Source organism: Leptopilina heterotoma, unplaced genomic scaffold, assembly GCF_015476425.1.
Source record: "Leptopilina heterotoma isolate Lh14 unplaced genomic scaffold, ASM1547642v1 Lhet_475, whole genome shotgun sequence".
NCBI classification, from domain to species: domain Eukaryota; kingdom Metazoa; phylum Arthropoda; class Insecta; order Hymenoptera; family Figitidae; genus Leptopilina; species Leptopilina heterotoma.
Genome location: NW_025111101.1, coordinates 93,580 through 100,952, shown reverse-complemented (window position 1 = coordinate 100,952; position 7,373 = coordinate 93,580).

Below are 7,373 nucleotides of genomic sequence, written 5' to 3'. Positions count from 1 at the left end.
AAAGAATTGAAATTCTGATAAGAATTTTATTATTTATATATAAGAATAATTGAATTTTTTTACAAAGATTTTTATTATTTATAAATTGAATTTTTGCAAAAAACTTTACTATTTTCAAGAATATTGAGATAAATTCTTAAAAACAATTCATTTATTTTAAAGAATTTTAATAAAAACAGAGGTTCGGATAATCCAAGTTCCACTGTACTTATTTACTTACAGTAAATTAACAGTTGAGTTGATATGTAAGGGAGAATGGGGTAACCCCAAACACTAAAGCTTATCGATTATCCAAAACGGTTTTCAAGTTTTTTAAAAATAGGAAATAAAAAAACTGAGTCAATATGTCAAAAATAAAATTAATAATCTGTATTAAGTATCATTTATAATTTATTTCAATAGTAAAACACATTATTATATTAGAAATTAAGAGTTTCCGGGGATAACCGCTGTCCGGGGCTACCCAATTCTCCCCTACATTTTATTTATTCTTTATTATAATTTATAAACTCTTCACAATTTTACCAAAAAATGTAGACTGTAATTGTTTATATGTAGTTAAATAGTTATAACAGAAAATTGTTTGTATACCGTTATATAGTTATAACAGAAAATTTGTTTAATAAAAAAGGTTATATTTTCTATAATTGTTTCGTATGTATGTATTTATTTATTTATCAAGATATTTTAAATTGTTCAAAGCTAAAACTACCTAATATTTCATCTTGAACACTGTCCACAAACAGATTATAAATCTTGAATCCGCAAAGTTTTGCGATAATAATGTAATTTTTAATGTCCAACAATATTTATGAAAAAAGGATTATGAGGGCGCCTAAAAGTCAGAGAAGTCAGTAAATTTGAAAGATTTTTATTCAAAGTAAGGTAAGTTTTTATAAATTTATAGAAAAATTAAAATTTTTTGTAAATTTAAGAATTTTCTAATTTAACAAAATTTAAATTGTTTTTATTACTATGTTTGTTACTATCATCAAATGTTAATTTCTTGTTAAATGTCAGTAACCATATTTCTGTCTTAAGAAAGTAGAATATTTAATTTCTTTTGTTGTTTTGTTTACAATTTCATTTTACGAAATTTCGATTATTCTGACATTCTTCAATTAAATACATATTAGAAATTAAAAACTTGAAATAATTAAAAAAAACTCAATTAAATTTTTTGAAAACAATTAATTCTACAGAATTCTTAATTAAAAGTATGAAAAGTTCAAATTTTTAAAGATTTTAATTTCAAACCTTTTGAAAATTCAATTATTTCTAAAAATCCACAATATAATTATTTCAATATTCAATTGTAATCTGAAATTTTAACTGAATTTCATTTTTAAATTATTATTATTATTTTATTGAAAATAATTGAATTCTTGAGACGAATTTTATTAAAAATTTTTCTTAAATAATTGAATTCTTTTGTAAAATTTTATTGAAATAGTAGACATTAAAAACAATTGAATTTTGACAAATTTTGGAAATTGAATAAATTTCTACGAAGAATTTGATTAAAATTATTTTGAAAAAATTTGAATTGTTACAAAAAATTTGATTAAAATTTTGGAATATAATTTAATTCTATGAAGAAATTTCAATAAAATTTGTAAGAATAATTATATTTTTCGAGGAATTCCATTAAAATTGCATTAAAAATAATTTAAATTCTACGCAGAGTTTTATTATTTATGAAAAAATTAATTCCGAAAAAGCATTTAATTATTTATGAAAATAATTAAATGAATTCTTTTGGCAATTTTTTATTAAAGTAGTAGATATGAAAAATAATTGAATTGAGAAAAGTTCTTGAAAATAATTAAAATTGTAGAAAATAATTGAATTTTTGAGAAGAATTTGACTACTTTTGAAAATAATTGAATTTCTGCAATCATTTGTAATTGCATTAAAATTCAATTTGTTTTAGTTTTTTTAACTAAAATTCTTCTATAAATCCATTATTTTTAATAATCAACTAAATATATTAAAAAATTTAACTAATTTCAGAAGAATTTTAGTTTCTAACATTTTTTAAAAATCTAGGTTTTTTTAAAATTCATTTAAAATTGAAATTTTACAAAATTTCAAATTAATTAATTTAAAATTAAAAATGTAATAATAATAATTATTATTATTTTAAATGTTAATAACTATTTCATTTATTTAATGTAAAAAGCAACAAAATAAGTAAGAGTAATTCGTGTTCTTATTTTTTCAAAATTTTGAATAAGCGCGCCATATGCGGCCATCTTTCCACCTTGGCCAATCAAGTGTGTAATTTTTCCAGTTCAACGAGTAAAAAGCCTGTAATTAATTCAAAACGCAACATTTAATATTATTTTTCTGGCCCTTAATAAACTCTCTTTTCGTGCTGGCATTTTACCCTCACGCGTGCGACTCGCACTTTGTGACAAAAATATGCGACCACATGGATGACACTTATGGGTGGTCATTTGCCCTCACCAAGTGAGACTTCGTCGCACGCTGTGGGTGACGCTTTACAAGCATATGCGCTCACTTTTGTTATCTGGGTATATTATGTAATACATATATTATGTAAACGTTTTTCTAGAGCACGTACTCTATTGTCTGTGATTGAATTGAGCTGTATCCAAATAAAAAGGCTCAACACTTGTTCTCTATATTGTTAAAATCAAAACAATGTGCACAATATTAAATATTTTTAATAATCATGTTTAAATGCATATACTGATAAGAGTTATTGACTGAAAAAACTTTACTCTAGAGTGAAATGTACTTAACAAGCGAATCATCTTACAAATCTTTATATACTTATGTAGTCAGATAAGAAATTTAAAGAGACATATGGATATTTTAAAGATAAATAGAAAATATTCAAATATACAATGAAAAAAATGTTACAGAAATTTATTTGCTTTAAGGTATTAGTCGCGCAGTTCGCTCTGGTCAAAAATTTACCGGGCCGCTTACTAGAGTGGGGCAGTGAGAGTGAGAGAGATAGTTTAACTCCCCACTCTATTCGTTCGTATGGAAATTCATATAATTTAGGTATTTTTTTAACTTTCTGTCAATATATTTATAGTTTGGCGCGGTCAAAAAATGTCATGTTTTTTCTATTCATTTGTTTCATCTAATTGAATACTTTGGTAGTTTTATTTCAAAATCTGACGATTAGTTATCATATAAATAATTATTAAACAAAATTAATACATGCATTGGGTGCTCCCTCCATGCAAAATGTATGAACTTTGAATTCATTTTTTGAAGCTTTGAAACGGTCAAAATTAATGAAATTGGTCTCATTCTGTAGATAAATACTTCAGGAATAAGTATGCAAAATTTGAAAAAAATCTGACGAAAACCATTTTACGCGACTAATACCTTAAACCGTTAAAAAAACATTTCACATATACATCAAGAAGCAGGAAGAACTGCACGGCATATTATATTTTTATTTACAATTTATTCGAATAAATAATTATGATGATACTTGAATGCAAAACAAAATACTATTTATTTGTATCTATCTAAAGTACGCATTAAAAGTCGACCTTTTAATAGAGCAGTTCTGATTACTTGAAAAATAATTTGATGTTTCTGTAGAAAACAGTTCTTTTTTGAATTCTAGTAGAGGTGTGCATTTAATCAAGTTGAACCGAACATTAATCGACTCGACAACAGAAAATTCGAATCGGAGATAATTCGATTCGAACTAGTCAATTCGAAATTCGAAGGTTCGAATTTCGAATTGTCAGTTCGGATCGAATTTTCTCTCGATTCGAATCGGCCAATTCGAAGTTTCGAATTTCGAATTGCTCGACTCGACTCGATTTTTGAATAATTCGGCCAATTCGAAACACAACATACTGCATACACTACATAGCAATTCGAAAGTCTAACTTTTATTTTCGAATTGGCCGACTTTATTCGAAACTCTAGTCGAGTCGAGCAATTCGAAATTCGAAACTTCGAATTGGCCGATTCGAATCGAGAGAAAATTCGATTCGAACTGACATTTGATTCGAAATTCGAACCTTCGAATTTTGAATTGTTAGTTCGAGTCGAATTTTCTCTCGATTCGAACTTTGCACACCTCTAAATTCTAGCATTTTCTTAATTTTGTTGTATTCTCTTTTGAGCGACTAATTTAGGATTAAATGAAGCGCGTTTATAGCGACGATAATAATCAGCTGCATAATACTTGACGCATGATTTTATCAACTTTTAATAAATAAAGAGATGGGAATTTAAAATTCCATATACATTACAATAAAAAGAAAATTTTAAATCAAGATAAATTCAGCACTGCCTGCGTTTACACGCAAAATTACTCAAAAACCATTGCGTAAATTTAGCATTGATTATATATCTTAAACTTTTTCATCTTGGTAAAAAGATTTTTTTTTTTCAGTCTTGAATCAAGTCTTGATTCTTTTTAATGTAATCTTGATTTTATTAACCCGTTAGCACTCGCGCTATAGAGAAAAAGACTCACGCAACACTACTCAACCTATATAGGGAACTCTTGGAGTGCGAGTAAGACACTAAAAAAAGCGATAGTGCTGACGGGTTAAACATGATTTTCATTTATAAATTTTCATCATCTTATAGAATCGACTATACACATAGTCTTTCTCAATTATATATAATTCAACTTTTTGAATTCTTTTAAATATTGAATTAAAATATTCTCAGTATACAGTTGATAAAATTGTACTGACAAGATTATAATTATTTTTAAGGTTGTACTGTCGCGTTGCTTCCGATTAATAAAAAGAATATGCAAGTTTTTAGAGTTGATAGAAATTGAAAATTTTTAATAGACATTTTTAAATTTGTCAAATTTCGAAACCAGAGTATTGTTTGTTTTGCATTCAAGTATATGCGAACATAAAAGCATGTGTATATGGTTTACTGCAGAGAAAAAAATTGAACTCCTAATTATTGTGCGATATTCATTTTGATAAAAGTAGCAAAAAATAAGACTCGTTTGTTGTTATTGGCGCCACGTCCTACAGCATTTAACATTAATTAAATAAAAGATTCCGCTTCAAAAATGAGCCTATTATATGTATATGTTTTTTCTCTACAAATATTCTCTGCAGTTTTTCTCATAAAGTACTACTACTGATGGGCTAAACTTTTGTGAAAAAGTTTAAAAGATTATAAGAGAAGGTTGTGATGTTCAATTTGTAGGAAGAATGATGCTCCAACGATTATTATTGTCTTGATTAATAATAATAAATAATAATAATTTACTTTCAAAGAAGAGAGAGTTGACTTCTTTTTCTTTCCGCAGACTCCACTCTACAAAACTCTTGATTAATTCAAGTTGTTTTAGTTTCTTCCAAAATGTATTTTTTTCTATATTAACCCGTGTACCTATGCAGAAATGTTATCATAAAGGCCCTATTAGGGCCTCATATAGGATCAAGTTGGAGCCTGAAATGAAAACTGATCGAAATCTCTAAATAGCACGTAATCTTGCAACAAGCTTGTCATTGCAAGCGCGGTTGGTGAGTATATATGCCGTTGTATAGTTGACGGCCTAAGCTTATGCTATAAAAATACGTGCTGGTTGATCGGAATAAAACCCTTGACTCCCGAAAGAATCCAGATGTGGAAGGCCTTAAATTCAGACTTTTTCGTCTTGGGACAACCACTTGTTTCTTAATTTGTGTTGATAGTTTTTACTCGAGTTTTACTTACTTTTCACATGCGTGTCATCGTGCGCAACATGATCAACTTGATAATATATACAAACAAAAATAGACAGACTATGAAAAAAAGTTGAAATCTAAAGTCAAAATGACAATTATGGTGCAGATGGAACTCTTTATTGGTTTGCCCCTAAATTTTTTCGGTCCCGGTCTGAGGCAAGAGAAAAGGCTTTTTTTTGTTTTAAAATGGCAAGTCAAAGCTCAACGTTATGTTACTCTGGTTAAAATGAAAAATTGGCTCTAAAAATGGCAGTTTATATGTAAAAGTGCGTAGAATTTTGGAATATTTGTACGAGTGTTTACAATATTTCAAGATCCGACGAAATAAAAAAGTTGAAACTTTTAATGTTTCCAAAAAATTTAGAAAATAAACACTTGTTAATAAGAGTAAAAGTTGGTCTCTACATTTCCTGCATAATTTTGGAAATTGATAATAATACAATATTGTAAATGTAATGAAATAAAAAGACATTATATAAATCAGCTTTTGCATTTCCTGAATAAATATTATGCATTATGCTACCATTGCAATAAAAGTTGAAATAATTATATATGCAGTATATCGACTTTTATTATTATATGATGATGGGCAATTTCCTTATATAAATTAAAAATATTTCATTTTCATAAACTTGGGTATTCACACATGGATTCATTTGAAAACTATATAATAATAATTTATTGCATTATTTACTTGATGAATAAACAAAAAAATGAATCAAGTAACAAACTTTTCATGATGTATAATAATACGTTTTTGATAAAAATCTGTAATAATTCAATTTGTTGTTGTTGTTGGCAGAAAAGCATTGGTAATAACAAGTATTTTATAAACACAATTTAATGCAATATTTTAGAAACAAAATAAATTTTTCTTGACATTGATACATTCAATGTATCATATACAATATTCATCATTCAACATTTTTAATACATACAAATTTTTATATACATTAATACTCTTATTATTAGTTTAGTGGTAAATGTTTACATTCAAGTATACACTATTTTTTTTAAATATTTAAATCAACAGAAACTCTGGTTTCTTCTTCTTCTAATAAAGTCGATATTGGAGAAAAATTTCTCATTATATCAACTTTGTATAAACCAGTTTACCCACAGTTTTTTTTTTTTTGAAAATCTCGGGTGACAAATTTCAAGTTGTGTCACTTTTTATAGAATTATATTGTTTCGTTAATATTATAATCATTTCAACAGTTTATAGAATAAAAGTTCATCAGTGTATCACTCTCACTTATTTCTTCAATTTTTTTCACCATCTCTATATTATTTCAGGCAAAACTCATCTTATCATTATCCTACTATTAGAGATGATTATTTTCTTTTATTCATTAGCAAGTAGCAAAAGAATAAATTTGTCTCTAAAACTAAAACTCAATCGTATATAGTTCCCACATAAAAAACTCACACACTCATGTTCAATATATATATATACATAGACTCTTTATTAATGAATACTTAAACAATTATGTATAAATTTAATAAAGAGCACGTCAATGCTTTGTTCTCATTGTCAAATCACTAATACATATATGCGGAGGATATAATTAATCTACAAACAGTCTATGCGCGTGTGTGATCACACTTGATTCAAACTATCAAGTTGTAGAACATATTTTACATAAATAATACTACGCTCTTCAC